The sequence below is a fragment of the Protopterus annectens genome, chromosome 3.part1 (assembly GCF_019279795.1).
Source record: "Protopterus annectens isolate FY-2018-M chromosome 3.part1, PAN1.0, whole genome shotgun sequence".
NCBI classification, from domain to species: domain Eukaryota; kingdom Metazoa; phylum Chordata; order Ceratodontiformes; family Protopteridae; genus Protopterus; species Protopterus annectens.
The window spans coordinates 872,696,853-872,720,273 of NC_056732.1; positions in this window are offsets into that span (position 1 = coordinate 872,696,853).

Below are 23,421 nucleotides of genomic sequence, written 5' to 3' on the forward strand. Positions count from 1 at the left end.
GCCGAGCAACTTGTAGTTTATTGGCCGTTTTGGGCCATTTCCTAGCTCTTTCTAACCCCCTGCTATAAAGCCCACTTTAGCGAGCTTTTGCACGAAGTTGGGCATAGCGCAGCATCGGGCAGCGCCGGTTAATCAAGTTTAAACTATTTGTGGATCCGCTAAGTCTGCTCTTCAGTTTTTCCCTTAGAACTGCTCTACTTTCAATCTGAACAGTCTATTCTCTATCTAAAAAGCCCAGCACTTGCTCCTAAAGCATTTTTACACAGGTAAAGCACTCTTAAACAAAAAGAAAGCACTACATCCACCTACAATCCCCTTGAGTACCCATTTCCCTATAGGTCCTTTCTGACTCAGCTACACAGCAATCCCTTACACTATTCTAGCATGTCGAAGGGTCAATTACTGGCGTCCTCTCTAGTTCAGCTGGTGAATCTGGGAATCTTGAGGCAATGTTACAACTGCCTCATGTACACAGACATCCCTCTCCTCCTCCCAACAAATACAAATATATGTGAGAGATGCAACTATATAGCCAAACTGGAGGCTGAGCTCCCTCGACTCAGTACTGGCAAAACCAGTCAGGAGGAGAAGGTAACCACACACACCACAAACCCAGTCTCACATAGACCTATAACAACTACAAACCAAACACACAAAAACATACTCGGAGGCTCTAATTAAAAATCTACCAAAACAACAGAGGCCTCCAAAGCAGACATCCAAGCAACCACTACCTCAAAACATAGAACATGCAACACATAGTTCACAAAATCAGTGTGCCAAACAGTCACAGCCCTTAAGGCCAAACAACATGCCTGATACACTTGTAATGGGTGACTCCATAGTCAGACACACTGACGTCCCGCTCACCAGACTGAACAAGGAAAAGGTTACAGTAAGCTGCCTGTCGGGCGCTAGAATTCGTCACATAACACAAGCACTCAGGTCACTCCAAAGCAAGTACAAATATGACTCAGTCATTGTCCATGCCAGTGTGAATGACCTGAGACGTACCTCCCTGGACTACATGAAAAGAGACATAGAGGAGCCGTCTGATTATGTAGCCCAGGCCTGTATGACCTTGACCCTGAGCAGCATCTTACCCTCACCAAGAATGATGCCACAGTACAAAGACAAAATGATCAGCTTTAACAATTGGCTCAATTACTGGTGTCATTCAAAGGGGATCCAATGTCTGTCTGCTTGGGACGACATGCTTGACAAGCCACACTGCTTCGCAGGGGACGGCTTGCACCTGTCACCCCTGGGCTTCCGGATATTGGCCAAAGCTCTTGCCACCCCCAAAGTGCCTTTTTTAGGCAAGGTTCAAAAGACAAACCCACCTCCCTAGAAAACACAAGTGGAAAAAAACTAAGGGTAATGCTGCTCAACGCTAGAAGTCTAAACCTCAAGATGCACGCTCTCGAAGCCCTCCTCAGTATGGAGAACATCGATGTCTGTGCAGTGACTGAAACCTGGTTCAAGGCTCATGAGAGCACCCCAGCACTACCAGGTTATACCTCATATCATGCTTTTCGGCCTCTAAACTTGGACCGAACCACAAAAGGAGGGGGAGTATCCATATTCATCAAAGATACCCACACCTCCAGGTTAGTGGCAATGCACAAAGCATTGGAGACCATCCAGATGCAACTAACCATAGGCAAAACTGCCCTACAGTTTGTAGCATGCTACAGTCCAGCCTCTCAAACTCAGGAACCCCACTCAGCCTTCCTGAAGACACTGGAGAGTATGAATGTCTCTCCAAATACCATCATATTGGGAGACTTCAACTACCCAAACATAGACTGGGAGCATTACTCAAGCCCCAACACCCTAGCCCAAAGGTTCCTAGAATTCAAAAACTCAAATGCGATGGAACAACTAGTCACCACTTCCACAAGAGGCGATAATATACTAGACCTGATCATCACAAACATGGGGACACAATGCTCCATACCGAAAGTATACCCCTCATTGGTGAGATCAGACCATAAATTAATCTCACTGGAAATCTACATCCCGCCCCCACCCCCAGCACAAAAGACCACAGTGAAGAATTTCTCAAAAGCTGACTTCACACTTCTTAAGACTGAAGTGGTATCCTTCAAGGCCCCTGGGCCAGTGGAAACCACAGCTCACACCGCTGAATCCTTTATAAACGCTTTCTATGGGCATCTTCAAGAATGCATGGATCATGCAATCCCAAATAAAACCAAGACCCATTCCCCCAAAGGCAGGCGTCCTATCTGGTGGACCCCAGCCATTAACAAGCTTTACAACAGGAGGAGGAAGCTACTACATGACAGAGCAAAATCCCCAAAAGGGAAGGCGTCTCTGATCAGTACTAGAAAAAACTACGATCACTCATAAAATAATCCAAGGCCAACTTTGACAGAAAAATCACAAAAGACACTAAAGACAATCACAAGGCCTTCTTTAGTTATGTTAGAAACCTGAGTGGAAACTCCCAGATATGCTCAGAGTTAGTCCAAAATGACAAAAAATACACTGAACCCACAGCCATTGCCAACATACTGGCAGACAGGTTCAGTGCAAATTCCCCCCCCCCAAACGGAGAAATATCTATCCCAGCAGAGTGTAGCCTCCCTGAAATCTCAGATTCCCAGGTGAGAGCCACCCTCTCCAAAGCTAAAACCACAGCATCAATGGGACCAGACGGTGTCCCAGGTTGCTTGCTACATGAACTCCAAGAGGAACTAAACCCACACATAAGGCTGCTGTTTAATCTTAGCCTTACTACAGGATACTTACCCAAAGAATGGCACACAGCAACAGTGGTCCCACTCCACAAAGGAGGTGCTTCTACGGACCCTGGAAATTACCGCCCCATAAGCTTGACGAGCCTGGTCTGCAAAGCTATGGAGAGGATCATTATGGAACTCATAAACAAAGACATTGGGGACCTACAGACACTGGATCCTACCCAATTCGGCTTTGTCAAGGGCAGATCCTACCTTTTGAACCTGGTCAACTTTTTTGAAACTGTCACTAAGGCCATTGATGAGGGTAAGGCAGTTCACACAGCCTACCTTGATCTTGCAAAAGCCTTCGACACAATACCCCACTCGGGCATCATAGACAAGCTCACCAGGTTAAATGTAAACCCATATGTCATAAGATGGGTTGCAAACTGGCTCAAGGACAGAACCCATAAGGTCAGAATTGCTGGAGACATGTCAGACTCTAAGCCAGTCACAAGTGGTGTCCCACAGGGCTCGGTCCTGGGACCCCTCTTGTTCGGCATTTATTTTTCCGAGGTGCAAGCAAACATAGGAGGATTGTGGCTGACAAAGTTCGCAGATGACTGCAAACTGGGTGCCATAACTGATACTCCAGCGGACACAAGCATCCTTCAGAAAGGCCTCATAGAAATGGATAACTGGTGCCAGAGCCATGGCCTTAAACTGAACGCCAAAAAATGTATAGTCATACCCTTTGGGAAAAACAAAGTACCCACAAATTACCACATAGGTGGTAATCCATTAAGTACGGAAGAAGTAATCAGGGACCTAGGGACCCAAGTTGACAGTAACCTCTCATTTGACACTCGCATTGCCAAGGTGGTTAGGAAGACCTTCTATATTACCCACCTTATCATGAAAGGATTCACTTCTAGATCAAGAGAGGTCATTGTGCTCCTATACTCTTCCCTTATCAGGCCCATAATTGAGTACAATGCCCCATTTGGGATGTACCTTACCCGACACCTGCAGCAGTTAGAAAGACCCCAAAAGTACCTCACCAAGATGATCAAGGGTCTCAAACATATGTCATATGCTGCCCGGCTGAAGAAACTCCAGCTCTATTCAGTCGCATACCGTCTACTCAGAGGCGATCTATGCCTGACGTACAAGGCCATGTCCAATCCGGAATTAATGGACATGCTCCACTTCAGAAAATCCAAATCCACCAGAGCCATGAGAGTGAGAGCTTTGAACCTCAACACAGAAATAAATAGGACATACTGGAGGGACAGATTCATAACCCAGAGGCTTCCTACACTCTGGAACAGAATCCCAGTCCATGTTAGGTAGAGCCCCTCACTGACTCTCTTCAAGAGAAATCTTGACGAGTGGATGGGAGATCGTAGGTTTACCCCGGGGGTCATCTCTGTGTCACTACTAGACAGAGGCACAGTAAACTAAACCCTAAATGGGCATAGTATTCTCATTCCAAGGGGTGGCGAAAGCCACACACTCTGGCTAGGCTTATAAATGCCCTAGGGAAGATAGCCTAGTATGAACCTATGAACCTATAAATAATAAAATATGAATCAATAATATATATTGTAAAATAATGATAATGATGTATAATCATAACAATAACAGATAACTATTAACCCTCCACCACTGTCGACTAATAATGAGTTATAAAAACTATTAATTTGTCGACTCTCATTTTTCATTTTTTGACTCTCATTTAAAAAAAAAAAAAACAGCTCGTCACCTCTTCAAACTTTTAAGTTTTAAAAAACAACTAATCGATAATGAGCTGTTAAGACCAGGGGGGCGATATGCTTCCAATCTTAATTGCCAAAGAAGCTCTTTACATTCTAATCTATATATCTCAGGTCCATAAGAATTGGTATTATACAGTTGATCTATAACCATAAATGTAAACTCATGGTTTGGGTTGTTCTGAATGTGCATAGCCAAAGCATTGTCCATTTTCATTCTTCTTATGGCATACAAATGCTTGTACATTCTTTCCTGGAGTTTCCTCTCAGTCTTGCCAATGTAAAAACTGGGGCATGATGAACATTGAGCAAGGTATACGACTTGGGTAATGGAACAAGTGAAACGTCCCCTGATGAGGAATTTCCTGTGCTTAACTGTAAAGGCTGTACCTGCCTGGACAAATCTGCAATACTTGCACATATTACATTTATACAGCCCTGATCTTGGTGTTGCTAAATTTCGTGTAGATTCCAGAATATTTTTGATGTTAGGGCCCCTTCTGTATGTTATCAATGGGGCTTTATCAAAAATTGGACCTCCAAGTAACTCAGGGGATAGTAATCGCCAGTTCCTCTTAATTATAGTAACTATGTCATTGGCATCTGTATTAAAAGTTAAAATAAAATCGGACCTGGACATGTTTCCCTAAGAATCAGGGCATACAGGTGATGGTGAATGACTCAATTCAGGAACAACATGACTCAAGATAGAAGAAAAATAGCCATTAGCTCTCTTGGTCTTAACTTCAAAACACAACTCATCAATCAAGGTTTCTGGATAACCTCGATCCAGAAATAAATTGGCTATGAAATCACACTCTTCCAAAAATTCACTACCCTTGACACTATCCTAGCTGCTCTTACAAGTTGTCCTTTGACTATAGCCTTTTTCTGGTGAAGCGGATGGTCACTATCATAATGTAGATAAGAATTAGAAAAAGTTGATTTCCGATGGATTCTGGCTCCAAACTGACCTAGACTTCTGTCTTTATAAAGTTCCATATCCAAATAGGATATCTTCTCCATGTCTATTGTACAAGTAAATTTCAAAAAGTCAGACGAATTATTGAAGCCGATCACTAGGTCTTGGGCTTCTTCCAGTGAGCCATTAAAGAAGATAAAAATGTCGTCCAAGAATCTTATGTACAGAATGACTTTCTCTTGAATAATATTATTGGGAAAGGCAAACGTTCTTTCCCAATGAGTCATGACCAAATTAGCTACACTGGCACCACACAGAGACCCCATAGGCACACCAATCAACTGATGGAACCATCTGTTATTGAATGTGAAATAGTTACATGTCAAAATAATATTCAACAATTCGCTCACCATAGATATCTCTTTGGGTGGAGCTTGGTAATAAATAATCTCCAGTTGAATCCATTCAAGTGCTATCTCATGGGAAATTGAAGAATATAAATCAATGACGTCAATGGTCAGAAAATAGGCATTTCCTTCAAAGGTAGCTAGTCCAACTTTTTCCAAAAAGGACCAAAAATCTCTGGATATGTGTGGTACCTGCGATACATATTGTTTGAAGATGGTGTCTACTACCTTCGCTGCTGCATAGGTAATACTACCCCTTGCATTCACTAATTGGCCATAGAGGGATCACCAATACTTTTGTGAATCTTGGGATTCCCAAATAATGCTGGAATGCGTGGTGAGGGTACTGAAATAAAATTGTAAATGTCCATATCCAGAGACCCACTGATGAACATGTCTTCAAAGTATGACCGCACACGGTTCATACTAATATTCAATTCATTCTTAGATACTTCTCTATAAGTCTGTAGAAAGTATCACTAAAAGTCTATCTATATATTCATCCTGTTCCATAGCTACTAATCCACCTCCTTTGTCAGGTTTCATTATTCTGATAGAAAAAGAACTGAGAGCTTCCAATGAGTCCAATTCAATTTTGGAAATGTTGAAGTGGGTCTGTCGTTTACACTTAAGCAAATTCCTAATGTCCACATCACACATGTGTTCGAACACTCCCAAGCAAGGGGCCAAAGGTGGATTATATGTACTTGGAATGTGATACATAGGCCTTGGTTGGACCGTCTCTCCCAATAAAAGGGCCAAGTTCAACTTTCTCACAAAAATTTTAAGGTCTAAAATTGATTTATCAACTCTAGCACGTCTAGAGGGTATAAAAGTTAAGCCCTTGGCTAAAATGTCAACAAGGAGTTGGGAGAAAACAAAATTTGAATAATTATATATTTTGAAGTCCTTCCCTGTGTTATATATCACTTCAAAGGGTTTATTTGATCGGGTATTAGAAAATCTAACATCTTCCATCAGTTCTTCCTCGATTTGTATTTGTTTCTCGTCATTCTGCTCGATGCTTGTTGAGAAGACGAGGCTTGTGTTTGAAAATTTACCCCGACCAATCCTGTATCAAATTGACTTGGATTATCAATATTATCTCCCTGCTCCCCTGCTCCATCCACTCCTTCTAGACTCAGTCTCTCTTGAATGGCCCCCTTGTTCTGCTCCATAACTGGTGTTATATTGCCCTCTCCACAGGGCCTCACTGGATGTTTCTGTAGATTAGGGTTAATTTTCAGAAAATTACCCTGAGACTTAGGGGGTTTTGGATATGCTACACCATCCTTATAAACCTTAATGTCTCTTTGTAATTTTTTGACTTTAGTTGAGGTAATCTTTGTTATATAGTGGTCAATACTAGTATATGACCTTTCATATTCAAATCTATACCTTGAGAAACAAACATCAATTTTTATCTCTTCATCTAACATGGATAATTCCTTATTCAACTCATTAATAGTCTCTTGATAATGTACACTAATTAGGTTTAACAACTCATTCCTATGTCTATCAAACAGGGCTATCAAGTCCTGGTGGAATTTAGAACCTTCCTCTGGTCCTGTTGGGTATTGCCAGGATCGGAGGCCTTTAGGGACTATGTGTGCTTGCCTACATTCATTGAAATATGCCACCTCAAGTTGTAATTTTCTACTTTTAAGTAGTTTTTGATCAAATACATGTAATTTAGTAGGCAGACTCACATTCTCATGTTCAATAACTTCATTACTAGCTCAGTCGTTTTCGAATCCAAAACGGAACAACCTATTAAGCCATTCATTTAAATTAAAATTCACATACCTTCCCTTTTGGCCATCCGAGATGTTGTTCTGTTGTTGTGCTAAACCAAGTGCACCTCAGGGGCTCTTACAGCCACTTACTAAATTCTTCATATTCCCTTCTCATTCTTGCATCAACAAATGAGTTGTAAGGTTAGGTAGAACTTCCGATTCATTAATAATTCCGTTAGGTGAAGTCAAACCCAAATATCCAGTTAAAGGCATCCGCAAGGAGTGTGTTTGTGAAGTATTAAGTCCATTTAATAATGAAGTACTCTGCGAAAGACATTCCACACGTTGCGTTAAGTTTTCCACTTTCTCAGTGAGAAGGTTGATTAAAATAGTTAAATCTCCTGGCTCTGGCATAGTCCCTGCTGGCGATGAAGCGGTGGACATAAAAACACCAAAGAAATAAACTTTCAAGACCGGAAAAACAAACTAGCGAAAACCACCACTAATTCAAAAGCCAAGAACTCGACTCAGGCCAGTCCAAAACGTAAAAAACATGAAAAACAACAAATTTTATTAAGCCACTGTAAAAGCTTTTTGTTAGTACCTTGCACTAACTTCTTCAGACAAGCAAAACATTCCCACCGTTACAAGTGAGTTTAAATACCAGCATTGAAACACTTAACCACGCCCCTTGCTCTCCCTTTAGCAAGACCAGATCAAGACCAGATGTGACATAACATTTGTCAATTACAAAGACCTAATTTTCTCTCAGTATGACTATATTGTCATAACTAGCTTCCTGACATCACTACATGATAAAGTGACATCATACATCTACTAAGTGACTATAATGACATCATATCTCTGCAAATGGCATTTTGACCAGCAGACCATGTCTTCTATATTCTGTGGGATAAGTCACAGACTGTGCTTCACGCCAAAGTTTCAATAATAAAAAATATTGAAGGCAGGCCACTGGTGGTCCTCTCTTCATTTTTTTATTTGAATAGTTCTTATTTGATTCCATATTTTTATTGTTTTCTGAGTCAGGTCATTCAGCATTCCTTTCATTAATTAAAGTACTGAGCAGCGACACTGAAAATGGTGGCTTTCTGTGACCTAGATCATACAGGATTAGTTTTTCATATCTTCCTATCCAGTCAGTGTGGTATATAATGATCACCCACAGCTTTAATTCCTCTATTTAGCAAATCATTGTTAGCCATTTACAAAACATATTCCCTTTCATCTGATTAGTTCATGGATAAATGTTTAAAATACTGATGTTACATTGCTGGAACTTTCAGCAAAACCAGGCACTAGTATTAAACTTTTGTCAGGTGCCTTTGAAATTCATCATTTCTATACTTGATTCATTTTGTGGTGAACTCTGTACTCTAGTGAGCTTCACAAATTAGTATATGTGATTGTTATTACATTCCATTAGTCTGACATGAAGTGTTTGCATTCAAGAAGATTGTTTTTGTCCTTGAATTTTACCATTATCAAAACTGTGCTTGCCAGTGCTCTGCATAGAAATATTTGTACTTATGTGAAAATGACAAATTTATATATGTGTTCAATGGTCAAATAATGTTTGACAATATCTGCAGATTTTTATAATGCATTAGACTGTAAAATCTAAGTTCCTTTACTAACTAGTATGGCTTGGAAATATACAGACATACCTTTTTTTCATCATTTGCTGTTATTGTTGATAATTCTATTGAAATCCAATGCTGAGAGACAATGTCATGATTTTTAGATACTTATAAATTGTTTAAACAGAAGTTAATAAACTAGCATTCACAGTATTCAGCAGTGACATGTATTCCATCATGTGATAGGCATGCTGTTGCTAGTCTAAGTATGGTCAAGTGCATATTATTACAGTATCATTGTACCTTTCTAAGGGCATTCTAATGTGTACTAAGTCCATAGAGAAGGCAAATCTGTCAATCCTGGTAGGTGATTTTAAGAATTAATAATACACTCAGACACTCAAAGGACTCAAAATTCAAAACGGTGAATCATATAATTTATTAGCCTAACAGAATATGAGGAGAAAGACAGGACATACAGCATAAGCATACATAATAAATAATATCATCTAATAATATCAGTATGCATTCATTGCTCAACACCAAAAGCATTTCTCGACAATAATGTCATATGTCAACATTTACATACAGAAACAGATGCTGCTGTGGGGAAACACTTTGCAATAGGGCAGGTTTAGCATCTTTAAAGGTTATATGCAAAACTAAGTATACATCAAGTGCCCAAAGGCAGACTTTCCGATTTTAATTTGAATCCCATCAATGTGTATTTGAAGGACTGTTTATTAATACTGAATCTACTTTAAGTGCAGGTCTGTTGCCCTTCTATCTGACAAAGAAAATGCAGTCAGTGATATGAATTCTAAAACTGTAAAAATAAAAGTCCAGGTGCATATATGATTTTAAACAAGTGTTTTGGATAGTGGTTTCATATATATTGTAAGTGTTGGTGTACTCTGTTTTTTTAATATTATGAAATTCAGTATTTTGAGTTTTCAGTATTTTGAACTTTCAAGATTTTGGACTCAGTGTTTTGAATTTCAAGATTATGAGCTTTCAAGATTTAAAAATGGACCTATATACACACACATATATATATATATATATATATATATATATATATATATATATATATATATATATATATATATATATATATATATATATATATATATATACACACATATATATATATATATATATACACACACATATATATATATATATATATATATATATATATATATAGCTATATAGATATACACCCCCCCCCCACACACACAAACACACACACGCACACACATATATTATTTTTGCTTGCTACTTTACGAGATGTTATTGTGCTCTGCTTACAGTAGCCATAGCAATGACTTGTTACATTGCTACATTTTTTCTGGATTTGTTCAATGGCCTGGAAAGTCCATCTGTAAACATAATGTTTCACTAAAATGAATTTGACCAATGTGACAGTCTATCCGGTGGTTTTATAGAGTGTGCTTGTTAAATGTACCCTTGATTAACTGTCCTTCACTCTAGCTAATTAATGTCATCTATCCCTGTGTTACTTCTCTTTTCTCCCACTTTCACACTCTCTCTTTCTATCTTTTCCTAAAGAAAAGATGTCTGACTCCATTAGGCACTGTTTCATGACATTCCTTTCATACTGCACAGTGCTATCACCTTCCAACAGAATGATCTCTTTCTCCAATCCTACCATGGTCATTCCTTCCGAAAGAGAGAGCATCATCACGTCTGTATTCATAGATGCTAGACCACTAGGTATACATTCTAGCATTCTGTTTGCTTTTGCTGCCCTCCCTGTACACTGACATTAGTAGCTTCAGGTTTCTGTAATATAATATCATTCTTCATTTTTAGATTTTGAGACTGGTCCCCAGGCACATGTGCATATTGTAGTCTTGGGCTACCTGTTTCCAAATGCACAACCATACAGTTCCGTAGGCTGTAATTGAGCCACCACATCTTGGATCACATCTCGAACCTTCTTCGGCGCCTTACTTACACAGCACACAGATTAGATATGCTGTCTTAATCAACCTTGGATTCATCTGTGCCAAAATCAAATGTTCTTTTTCCTATGCCAGATCAAATAAAGTAAAATAGGACTGACCTAAAAATCAAATAATTTGGAAAACCCTTTTCAGACCTCAACTTTCTTTCCTTCCCTTGATCTGAAAATACTTCTCCACCCATTGGCATAGCTTGCTGTGTCCACATGCTATCACTTTCACAAGAAGCCTGCAAAGGAGAAGTGTTTTAAAAGTTTTGCTAAAGAACCGATCATATTTTCTGAGTTGGTTCTGTACAAATACCCTGATAACTTAGTAGTAGAACTGGTATAGCTAAATTTGACAATATATTTCTGGAGTGAATCAATGCATGATTTTATTATATAGTCCATTCTGCCATAAGATTCCCTTGAGTTTTGCCTTGAGAATACCTCTCACCTTTCGCCCACTACTAAAATCAGTTTTATTTTACTGCAGCTCCTTGAGCTATTCTGTGCCCCACTTTTGTATGTTGACACTCCAGCTGTGTTTTCAGCTTTCACATGCTACCTCTTTCCTAGGAGGTCAGCTGAATAGCTTTTGCAGAAGCTCATCTGGTGACGGAGAAACTCTTTTCAGGAATCATGGTGGGATCTTATCATGTCCCTCTGCCTTGTCTTAGCATAGCTGTCTAAATTCCTGGTTTGCTCTAAGAGCAGGAACAATGTATTTCCATTCCTCCAATGTTTGTACCTCCCAGAGTTGTACTTTGCCTTCATTTTTCCTGTTGATATTCTGCATAATAAATGTAGTTAATGTTTTTTTCTATGTACTTGTTTTACCATTATCTTTAAACATCATGCTTATCACTAACACCAGTAATGACTGTAGCAAACATATTTACAATCATAATAATGTATTTTCGATATGCAAAGTAATAAGTTCTGTATATTATTTCATAAGACAAACTCCTCCACTCCTATGCAGTTATTTAGACATTTTTTCTCATCATTAATTGCTAAATACTTTAGAAAAATTAGCAAGTATGGACCATTTGTTAGCTTACATCCTTAATACCCTCATCCCACATATGCCCTACCAGCATTGATTTGCTCCTTAACTGCTACCCATCACTTCACCCTTCTCTTTTCTACCTTTCATTCTAGTCTATCCTACCATATGAATCAATTCCAGCCTCCTCTTTCTACTTTCCCATCATTTCTAGTTTTCTTCTGCCACAAATAATCAGAATAGCAAACCCCTTCTGATTTACCACTCTTATATCATGCTCACAGCTTCTGTTCTTCTTCCAATTTCCTGCTCCGACAACATATGCAGGGTATCCATCTCTGACTCCCTGCCCATCCAGTCATCACTGACCAGATACATGGTTTGTGATGCAGTCAGTGTGCTCTATGCCACCTAGAAACCAGTTTCGTTTTAAGTGCTTAGCACACCCTGCCCTCCTCCTCATTCTCAAACCCACCTCCCACACATCTTCTCCCACCTCATCCCTTTTTCCTTATTTCAGTTTTCCTTATCCATCTCAGCCTAATCTTCTCCATTTCTTCTATTCCCACCAGTTCTCCCAAATCCTTGTACACCATAATTCTGCCTTTCTCTTTGGTAGGTCACACTCCCTTACATAACCCTCACTTCTGTCTCTCCATTCCTTCCCCTCTATTCACTTTATTTATCACCATCCCATACAGTAACCAGTCCCCCTCCCTTAACCCATATTCATATTTTACCTCCTCCTAACATCAAATACCCCATCCCTACTATTTCACCTTAGATCTTGTATGCTTGTTTCACCTTATATCTTGTGTGCTTCACAAAAAGGTTTCCTTCCCATTGTGACACTATTACACCAAAATCCTTCTTTTGCTACATTTTTATTTTATTTTTATTTTTACTTTATTTATGTTTTATTAATCATGTAGTTGAAATGGTTTAAACACCTATTTCAGCTAAGACTGGGACCACTTGGGCAAGGGCACTTACCAGCAAAGCATTTATTATATACAATACGTTTTACATATGATTAAGTACAAGCAGTAACATACGGTTGCATCAGTACACTATTATAATGAAATATGACCTGCATAAGGAAATTTGCTAAACATAAAATATATGCATGTGTGAGCAAAGAACAGCAGAAAAGAGTTCTGTATATTTATACTACCCAGTTATACAGAATTTGCTTAGACGCTGAAGTACAGGTAAACAATATGCAAGGTGTAATGTGAGTGGGCATTGCGAAATGTGATATACACTATTCTAATGTAACCAAAATCAGAAAGCTGGACAGTATTTGGAAAGAATTCAGCAAAAGACCCTGCCCCATTCTGATATAAAATCTACAGCAAAGGCCAACACACATTAGTATTATGCAAAGCTTAAAGCATGCAGCAGGGAAAATACACCACTTTTAATCAGTTTTCCTAAAACATTCACATTTGTTGTTTTTAGTAGATAGCCTCTGAGTGAGTTTTTGAAAGATAGTAAATTCTCCACATTTCTAATATTGTCTAGTGAGTACAAGGAGGTGCAGGAAATATAGAAAAAGATCTTGTGGGAAAGATATTGCCATGTCTAGTAATCTTCTAATCTATCATTCCCTACTCCTCACATATCTAATTTTTCTGCCACAAGTCATTTAAAGCTCATTTGTCATTTTATTTTCTATCTCCTTTAATGTCATCCTTCCTAGACATTGTTTTTCCTCCTGACATATTTTCCACATAACATCATTCAATTCTTTCCACCTTTATCCTTGGTTTATATTGACCGCAATAGAATACCATCTAAAATCTTGCATTCCATAATCCTCCTCCATCCCTACCGATCCTCATCCTACCTCTTACAATATTTCTCTTCTACCCACCACACAAATCTGTAGAAAACATCCTGTACCCCTAAGATTCACTTGTCACTTAGACATGTTGCAATATTTCTTCCCATGTACAATACAATACAACAGGTAGTATTAAAAGCCTGATTACCTCTGTTCTGCTCTACAATGCTTTAATGATATGCCCACAGTATGTTGAATATCCAGAATAAAACTGTGTATATAGCTCTTTTGTTTATCAAATCTTATGTAGCACTGAGAAGGCTGTGTGTAAGTTTACTGAACTGCACATGAGTAATATCGGATGTAAAAGGATAAGACATGCACTTCATAAATATATTCTTATGTATATAGCTGTAAAATGTATGTTTATGGGCATGTTTGATATATTTGTTCATACAATATATGTAACATTAGATATGGTTATAGTGTGTCTTTCAAACACATTTTTTCCATTTAATTGCTAGCACTTATGAATGTATTAATAAGTATTTTACTTTTGAAATTGCTTCAATGTGATGCCTTCAGTGTATATGCATACTCAAACTAAAAAGGTGGCTTTTTGTGTGTCAGATCTTATTTTTCACTGAGAAGGTTGCGTGTTTCTTTACAAAATGTCTGCCCAAGAGTGATATTTAATGCATGGGGATGTGATAATGTACTTTATAAGTACACATTCAGTTAGCTGTAAAATTCTTGTTTGTGAGCATATTTCAATAAACTTGTTTATACTATATATGTAATACTGGATCTGGATATATTTTTTCTACCTGCACCTATTTAATATATTTTATTATTTGCATTAGTTACAATCAGGATTAGTATCAGACAGTCATTTTGCCTTCACTACAGCTTTAATATGATGTCACTTGTTTGCATACATAATACATCTATGTAATAGCATGTTGGCTCTTTTCTCAATAGATTTTAAAATCCACTGAGAAAGCTGCATATCTTGCAATGAAATGATTTTGTTTTTGATTTAATAAATGTATTTGTTTTTTGTCATGGTCATTAAGTTTATTATTGTCTTTAAGCGCTGGAGTTTTGGACTCATTTGTCTAAGTTTTCCCAACGGACTGAATTAGACTATTCTGCAATCCTTTGTGCTTCTCTGGTGTTGCATATGTATGTATACATCTATCTGTCTATCTATCTATCTATCTATCTATCTATCTATCTATCTATCTATAGAGAGAGGATGAGTCTGCAGGTTAAAATTTACATTTAATAGTTTATATAAAATAATTGTATGTAATATTTTAACTGTATGGCATTCTGGCCTGAAATTTTCAATGTAGTAATTTCAGTGACTCTTTAGGCAAACTTTTATGTGCTTTTCACAGTCCAAGTTATACAATACATAATACCTTAACAGAGTTCTACCTGGTGAATAGTGGCAATTTCAAGACTTATAATACACATATTTGCAAGCAGTAAAAGTCCCTCCAGAATAATTATGATTATTGCACTGCAATATACTCACATGGTTAATTATTTGATGGCAATTCACTCCTAAGAGCTGAAAAACACATACGTGCAAGCTGTAACTGCCTGTTATATTCTAAGTCTGTCTATTATATGCTTGTTGCCTTTGTTTAATTAAATTTTTATCATGATTTTTATGTATGTTTATTTTTTTCATTTAAGCAGTTTTATTTTATGTATTGTATTGCCATATTTACCACTTAGGTAAATTATGTTTGGCAGTGTCATTCTACTGTGTGTGTGTGTGTGTGTGTGTGTGTGTGTGCGCGCGTGTGTGTGTGTGCGTGTGTGTTTGTGCATGCGTGAGTGTGTGTGTGTGTGTGTGTGTGTGTGTGTGTGTGTGTGTGTGTGTGTGTGTGTGTGTGTGTGAGAGAGTGTGCCTTCAGATGGCCTGAGTTTGATTACTTAATAGTCCAAGAACAGGATGGTTGCTCCCACTTTCAGAGGAGGGCTTGTATTTGGGCAGAGCTGAGAGCTTAATCCCTAGTAGAGACATATTGGAAGTGTTGTCTACAAGGAGAGACAGAGCTCTAGCTAAGTCACATGTGAATGTGTAGACAGTATGCCTCAAGCCCATTGGTTGGCATCTCTTTGGAAGGTATGAGACTGTGTAAGGGGAGAGATTACCTCTTAAAGGGAGACACTTCTTTGACAACAATATGTTTCTGCCCCATTTTCCCTCTGTTTCCTTACAGACCAAGGACATGGTCAGAATAAGTACAGGGGAGATCAAGTCAAGTTCAGTAGACATACTGAATGAAGAAAAGCACTGGAAGCATCTCATGATTAGGTCTCAGGGATCCAAACAAAAGTATGCTTATCCCACCACCATGAGTAGGGGGATGAACAAGGAGCTCCATTTAGTAAGCCAGTGTCCATTACCTCATCCTGAACCCAAATGTTACCATGCAGAATGTTTTTCATTTCTTGTATTACCTTTCAAAATTATCTTTATCACCTAATTGTCAATTTTTCTTTTTTCCTACATCTGACTCTTTTAAGTAGGTAATCAACTTCCTCTGAAGTCTTCTCTTTTCTTCTGTGGATCTTGGTATATATCAGAAAATACAGAATAACACATCAAGCAGGTTTCCACCTTCTCTGGCTCCAAAGTCCCACACTCACATACTTCTAATTTCTGTAATAATCAATTATTTTCAGTCTTTACTTCAGTCATGTCAGTCTAACTTTATCCATCTAGACATCAGCCTCCTATTCTTGCTGGTTACTCATTTTCCAACCCAGAAGCAGATCTTCATCTTTCTTACATGCATATATAGCCACTTTTAATTGGATCATTCCACCTCTTCCTAGGTTGCACCATAGTCTGATTCTTTGATCAGCATGTTTCAGACATCAGTGGCCTCTCTCTCCTCCCCTCTATTCCTCATCTCCACCATTCTTCCAGTGCTATCTGTGATCACCATGATAGCGCTCTCTGATGCCTCCCCTGTTCTTGCTAATCTCCGCAAAACTGACCTAAACAAACTTAACAACTGTTATAAAAAGATAGCTAGATTTGCTACTGGTTTGTCCTTTAGAACACATCACTATGAATGCTTCAGAACACTCAGTTGCTTAGAACTCCCACTAATACTTCAATTCAATCAACTATCACTTGCACACCAATTATTACTTCACTCAAACAACACTCCAGCTCTACAACAACTACTTCAACCCTACAGCACCACCAGAACCCTAAGATTTAGCACCCAAAACCTCCTTAAGATTATCAAATTTAACAATGAGGCAGGAAAATTCATCTACAGCCACTATATTTCTAAAATATAGAACTCCCTTCCTGCTCATATAACAGGGAACAACTCCTCAACTCAATTCAAGAAACTACTTAAAACTCCCTTCATGAATAACAGACTATGCTCCTATCTCACCCCTGGCTAGGTCACACTATATTGCTATCGTCAACCAGATTCATAGCTTACCTACAGACCTATAATGTATACAAAATAAGTAGCAATGCCTTATATTTAGACAGTTGCACTAATTGTACTTCCAGCTTCCCTAGAAGTGAAAGAAATGTATCTCATGAATGTTGTCCATTGTACTCCCTTCCATTTTGCTCTACTATGTCTCATAATAATTACCATATGATTATCTCGTGCTAACATTTGTATAACCTGCCTTTTACTAGCATTTAATGTACTGTCTGTATTGTCTGTTAACTATAAAACTGTATCTCTTGGAGCTTTTCTCCCCGGGCCTTTGCTGAAAATGCACTAATATCCAGTCGGACTCTCCCGGTTAACAAATGTAAAATAAATAAAAATAAAATACATATACAAGGTTCTAGTTCATTGTTCTTCATTAATTGTATACCTCTATCTTCTTTCTGCTGAATGGATGTGTTGACATCTATGGCCATAAACCCATCACCACTACTTGAACTTCCACTGGCCTATGTCCTTCCTGTGGTTGTCATAGCCCTCGGAGCTCTTATTTTTTCTTTTATAACATCTCTGAGAAATACAATATTTACCTCACCTTGCCATATATCCTGTAAGGATGTAGGTATACTAGACTTATTTCTTCACATCCTCTCCTCATATGACTGTCATGTGCTATAATATGTGGGTGCTATAATAGAGTCTCCGGCCGACATGGAGATCCTCCAGAAGGGCCTAAATGAGACTGATGCATGGTGTCAAAGCCATGGTCTCAAGCTAAATGCAAAAAATGCGTAGTAATCCCCTTTGGAAAAAAACAGAGTACCCGCAAACTACAACATCTGAGGTAATCCCCTGAAAATCTGAAGAAGAAATAAGGGATCTAGGGACCCAAGTAGATAATCAGCTTTCCTTTGATAACCATGTTGCCAAAGTGGTTAGAAAATCCTTCTATGTGACCCATCTGATCATGAAAGGGTTTGCATCAAGATCTAAGGATGTAATGGTGCCCCTCTACTCTTCCCTCATCAGACCCATTATTGAGTACAATGCACCAATTGGAATGTACCTGGCTAGACATCTCCAGTAGCTGGAGAGACCACAGAGGTACCTAACCAAGAGGATTACTGGCCTTAAACAGTTGCCCTATGCAGCACGATTGAAAAAGCTAAGACTGTTCTCTGTTGCATTCCGCTTTCTCAGAGGCGATCTCTGTCTAATGTATTGTTGAACATGCTCCATCTTAGCAAAACCAAATCTACTCTAGCTACACACTCTAGGGATATAAACCTCAACACAACAATGAATAGAACATGCTGGAGGGATAGATTCCTTTCACAGAGACTTCCCTTACTATGGAACAGGGTCCCGATCTACATAAAACAGAGCCCCTCATTATCACTATTCAAGAGGAACCTTGATGACTGGATGGGTAACAGAACGTTCACACCGGGGATCACACCAACAGCACTACTAGATAGGGGCCAAGGGTACTAGCTGCTAGTACAAGGGTCTAGGGAACTACTAATGGGGCGGTGAATACCGCACAATGTGGCTGGGCTAATATATGCCTTCGGGCAGATAGCCCAGTACCAACCTATGAACCTATGAACCTATGAACCTATGTGTACTGAAGAGCATTGTTTGCTAGATATCAGCCAGCAAAAAATTCTCTTCCACTCACACTTGTATTACAGTGGGTATCAGACCCTTTGACTCTTTTGGTATACTGATTTCTGGATAACTCACTTTTTAGTGCAGAAAGTATGCAACTTCCTTGGTGGGTGCTGAGGGGTGCACACTTCTGCTAGATGAATTGTGTGCATTCAATTCAGCAGGGAAAGACATATTCTTAATGGAGAAGACTGAATGTTCTCAGCACAACAATATGCTGTAAAAGCCTGCTGAATGTACCTGTCATTTAAAGTTGTTCTATTTGCAGAGTTGGTAATTTGTAGAACATTCATCTAGAACTTTCTTTTTTTTTCTTCAACATTCTTGGGCAAAACAAATTCAATGAAGGACAATGGCCCAAAATCTCATATTCCACCTAGAAAGTCAGGAGAGCAGCAGGTTTTACAGCAGCATGCATGTTCAGAGCAGTAAAAAGTATAAAGCTCCGATTTCTGACATAAATGAAGTTTGGCAACAAACTAAGTTGTCCTGGGACAATATTAGGGGATGTTAAGTGGGTTGGGGAGGTGAAAGGGTTAAGTGGAGGCAGGGATGGTCGGGAGGAAATTAGATAATGATGGGGAGGGGCTTAAGTAGTTTAATTTAGTGTAGTTGGGTTAAGCAATCACATTTTGGCGTGAACTTGCTACTGCAGGTTCATGCCCTGATTACCTCTGTGTTGTGTGGTCAGGTAGGCCTTGGTTTGGTGGTGGGCAGGGGGAGGTAAGTATCTAGCGTATAATTGGTTGAATGTTTCATTCCTTAGTGTGTATGGTTGCAGTTGCTTCTGATTTGGCTGTTTGGAAGAGGTTTGTTCACGGGGCTGACATATTAGTGCCTAGCTTCTCTGGTGTTGCCTTAGCTGTAAGGCGTGGTTAAAGGGATTTTTACATGACTGGTGTATTACTGGTTTTTAGAATATTGTAAATGCGTTGTGTTTTGCTCCAGTTTTCTCTGGCTTGCTTTGCATTTGGTGTAATTGATAGTGTAAATGAAGTACTGCCATGAAATCGGTGTTTTTCCTATTTTCTGTTATTTCTCTGAGTGGAATGTTGTTCAAAAGAATTGCTTGTTTTGTGATGTGTATCATAGCTGAGACACGCTTATAGTGTTAGCTTTTTTCTTTAAAAAAAAAAAAATTGTCGTGTTTAATTTGACAGACACCCACTGGTGATGCTTTCTTGTTTTGGGCTTCTGTCATGTTGAAAGGTGCCATGTACATACACAGAAGGCCAAGGCTGAAGGTGCTGACTGTGTCACAGTACAGTGGGAACTGGTGTGTTCCCCTTTCCCACTGTGATGCAATCCTGGTTGGTCATGCTGCTTTGCATGGTTTGCTTGCAGGTTGGACTGGCCTTTTTTGAGGGCTTGGAGAGGGCATGACGGTTGGCTGCTGCGCATGTGCATTGTGCAGGGATGCCCGGTGAGGGGGGTGAGGGATGTTTGTCGGTCTGCAGTTGTGGAGGTCTTTCCAGGGAGTGTGTAGTGGGGCCTGGCAGTTGGCTGTGTTGGGTGCAGGGTTGTTGGTTCTGGTATTGCGGCTGGACACAGGTAGTGCTACAAAAAATAAATAAATAAATAAATAAAAAAAAGTTCCCTACAGTACCCATCCATTCAGTTTGGTGGTTGTGGGGTTGGTTGCCTAATGGTTGGAGCAAAGGGATGCAAGGGTGCTTGGCCCATATCTAGTTTATTTGTTGGGATTTCAGGGTGGTGGGGAGGTTTTATATAAAAAAAAAAAAAAAAAAACAATGCTCCACAGAAGTGTTGTCGGTTAGCTGGTGGGTAGGGGCAGGATTGGTATTTAAGGCCTGAAAGCAGGACATACTAAAGAGATAAAGTGTCATTATGTCCGCTAGGTTCAGGCCTTAAAGTGTCATTGTGTCCGCTAGGCTGGTATCCGGTGGTCGTTAGTGTTTTGCGGTCAGGGCCTCCTTTTTGTGGGAGTCATTGAGCTGGTGTTTTCTTTGCTGCAGTTTGTGGTAACGGAGTTACCCGCATGCGCAGTGGCAGCCAGGGATCACTGCAGCCATTAAATGCTGGCCGGCAATATATATCTATATATATATATATATATATATATATATATATATATATATATATATATATAAAAGTTGTTGCAGAAAAGCAGGTAAACGTTAACATCCGTTATTTTAACAAGATCAGTGTCTGCAGCTTGGCCTTGGAGGTGTTGGCCACTAGTTGCTTGGTTGGTCCAGAAGGAAGGGAGTACTGGGGACGTTATCTGTTTCTGCTTTCTTCAAAATATATCCTGTTTATTAATAGCCAGCTTTCTGGCTGGTGCCAATTGTTGCCGGGTTCATTTGCTGAGCATCTGGGTTTTGGTGCATGTGGCAGTCTCTCTCTTCTGCCAACGGAGGAGGAGGAAAAAAAAGGAAAAGACAGTCCGGTGCTGCTTGGGTTTGGTTAGAGGTGGCAGGTTGGGTGCGGGGATTTTGGTCTGCACATTGCTCTGCTGTTCGGATTTTTGGCCTTCTGTTACCAGAGGATTTTGGGATGTGGGCTGTAACGTCACAGTTCAGCTCTTGGCGAGCTTTTGCAGTTGCTTGCTGGGGGGGGGGGTTCAGATTGTCTGGATTTGCTTTGTGGATGCTTTAAGGAAGTTGGCCATTCTTTCAGTGCTGGTGGGGACGGAGGATGGCGGTCGCAGTGCAGGTGGATGCTCCCACACTTTTCCTATATATATATATATATATATATATATATATATATATATATATATAAAAAAAAGGTTGGTAACACAAAGGGGGGAAACGGCTATCGGTTGAGCATGTGTTGGTCTGCTGGCCTTGGTGTAGTGGCATTCTGGTTCTAGGTGTCATTGCTTCGGCCATGCACAGCAGCATTGGTGTTGGGGTTGAGGGTTGATTCGCTGACTTGGGGCAGGCATTCATTGCTGTGCCTGCATGGTTGCGGTCATTGTGAGGGGTAGCAAAACAGTTCATATTTTAGGTAATTTTCATCACCGAGACATTGGTTTTCTGAGAAGTTAGCTTTTTGTGTTTGGCTTTAATGGCTGCATTTCCTGAGACTTTGTGTTGGGTATCCTGCATAGACATTAAGGTTTAACTCAGATCATGAATAATTGCATTAACAGACTTCACTTCATTTTAAAATTTTGAGCAATTCTCACTTTTTACAGCTCTTAACCCTGGTTGTGTCATCAGAATGGGTTTACAGTAGTTTTAGGCATGCACATCCTCTGTTTAGGGCTGGTTTTGTTGAACAGCCAATCAAACAGGGGTACAAAGCTGATGCATCTAGCGTGTTGGTTACATCTTCATTTGCATAATTTTATCATTGGCCATGTAGTCACTAGCTATGACTTCTATGCCCCTCAGGATAACCCTTGCTAGTGAGCCTCAGCTCTCCTACAGATATGTCAGGCAGGCATAGTGCTGTATTGTAGCTAAGATGTAGTGGCTAGTCCATAACTATAGACAAGAATAAAACAGTATACAGAAAAGAAAAAGTGCATGGAAACCTTCACCCAGGCATTGCTGTTCCAAGTCATTTGGTGTGATGTGTTAGTGAAGGGGACCGGGACAAATGGCTTCACATGACAGTTCCGTTCGTGGGTAGATTTAATTATGAAATTTCTGTCCTGTTGCAGTGGAAACTGCAGAACTCTATGTATGGGAGAGGACCAGACAAAAATAATAACAATTTCTGAGTTTTACTTATTAATTGATCTGCTCATAAGAAGTATAGTAGGTTATCTACAGAGTTGATATGCACAGCCCTACAGAAAAAAATCCTTTTTTTTTTTTTTCCATGTCTCTTTGTTCGGGTCCCCCAGTTTTCTCGGAGTGGTGTTTCTTTGCGTCAAGGTCTGGCTTGTATTCCTGCATGCAGTGGTGTTTGGTTGCGGAGGTGGCTCCACATCATTCACTGTTTTGGTCTGGTCTGTTTTGCAATGTGTTTTCCTTAAGTAATGAGTGTGATTTGATGCTGTTTGAGAAATAATACCTTTGAGCCTTTGCGCCTATTTTCACTGTCTGGGATATACTATTTATTTTGTGGCTCACTATGAAAGGCAAAGTCTTCAGATACATGCGGGAAATCAGCTGCATTTATCCATTAGCAGGGTGGCTTTGCTGTAGTTCCCTGTACTAACATTCATTACATAAGTCTCTCATTAATGACGCATAGTTGCCTTTGAAGAGGTCTTGGAATGTGTTATTTGGAATGTGTTGTGCATTTCCGATGTTTTAGATGTCCTTTCTTTCTTGCAAGAGTACCAGGGGTGGCAATACACAGTGAATTCGAAGATGATGGAAGCACTGGTGAGCAAAGATTCTACACATGGGGAGCTCAAGGTGGCAACTGTTATTGACTGAAATTGCTGGAGGGCAGACAGCATCATG